The 848-nt window shown below is 36.3% G+C and overlaps 1 non-coding gene across 1 annotated transcript; it reads left to right on the top strand.

Annotated features, from left to right (window-relative positions):
* Trnan-guu lies at nucleotides 1–74 on the top strand. The gene has a single exon. It is a non-coding gene; the product is annotated as a tRNA-Asn (tRNA).
* The last annotated feature ends 774 nt before the right edge of the window (nucleotides 75–848 follow it).

Raw genomic sequence — 848 nt, 5'->3', positions numbered from 1 at the left:
GCCTTCGTGGCGCAATCGGTTAGCGCGTTCGGCTGTTAACCGAAAGGTTGGTGGTTCGAGTCCACCCGGGGGCGGGATCTTTTTTACTGATTTGTAGATTTTTTTAAATGTTATATGACTTCAATTCAATGTAACTAACTCAATTATTTGTCTTTCTTTCTCTTACAGGTAAACTTCGATGACTCGAAACAAGTGACACTAGAAGACGCCTATTTATTTCTAGATTTGGTGAGCTCTTTCCTTTTTGAATTTTTTTGTACGCTGAATAAAAGGGCTATATTACTATACAAACGATCTTTACACGCGTAATGGTTTAATTGATCTACAATCGAATTTTAGATTTAAGCACCAGAGGGTCGAGTGAAGCTTATATTTACAGTACCGGCTGAAAGTATGGAATCGCTTCACCGAATTTTGCAACACTCGATTTGATTAATGCAGCACCCCGAAAAGCTGATTGAGGCTTTTCAAGCTTAAGGTTGAAGCTTTTCAAGATTCTGATTGAAGCTTTTCAAGCTTCGGATTACAGCTTATCAGATTAAAGCTTATCGAGCTTCTGATTGAAGCTTATCAAGCTTTTGATTTAAGCTTATCAAGCTTCTGATCGAAGCTCCTCAAGCTTGTGATTTCAATCAAGCTTATAAAGCTTCTCATTAAACCTTCATTTAGCAGTTTTGTTGAAATTTTTTTGTATTTTTTTATAAACTTGATTGAAACTCTACATCCAACCGAATGTCTACAGTAATTTCCTACAATCGTCAATTCAAAATTCCTTTGTTTAAATCTCATTCGATGAACCCCAAGCCTCTCCAGTTTCTTTTTTTGCATTTAATCAACCACCGTTTAAA

Source organism: Aedes aegypti, chromosome 2 (assembly GCF_002204515.2).
Source record: "Aedes aegypti strain LVP_AGWG chromosome 2, AaegL5.0 Primary Assembly, whole genome shotgun sequence".
In the NCBI taxonomy this organism is placed as follows: Eukaryota; Metazoa; Arthropoda; class Insecta; order Diptera; family Culicidae; genus Aedes; species Aedes aegypti.
Note: the sequence above shows the minus strand (reverse complement) of the source record. Positions and strands in the feature narration are given on the sequence as shown.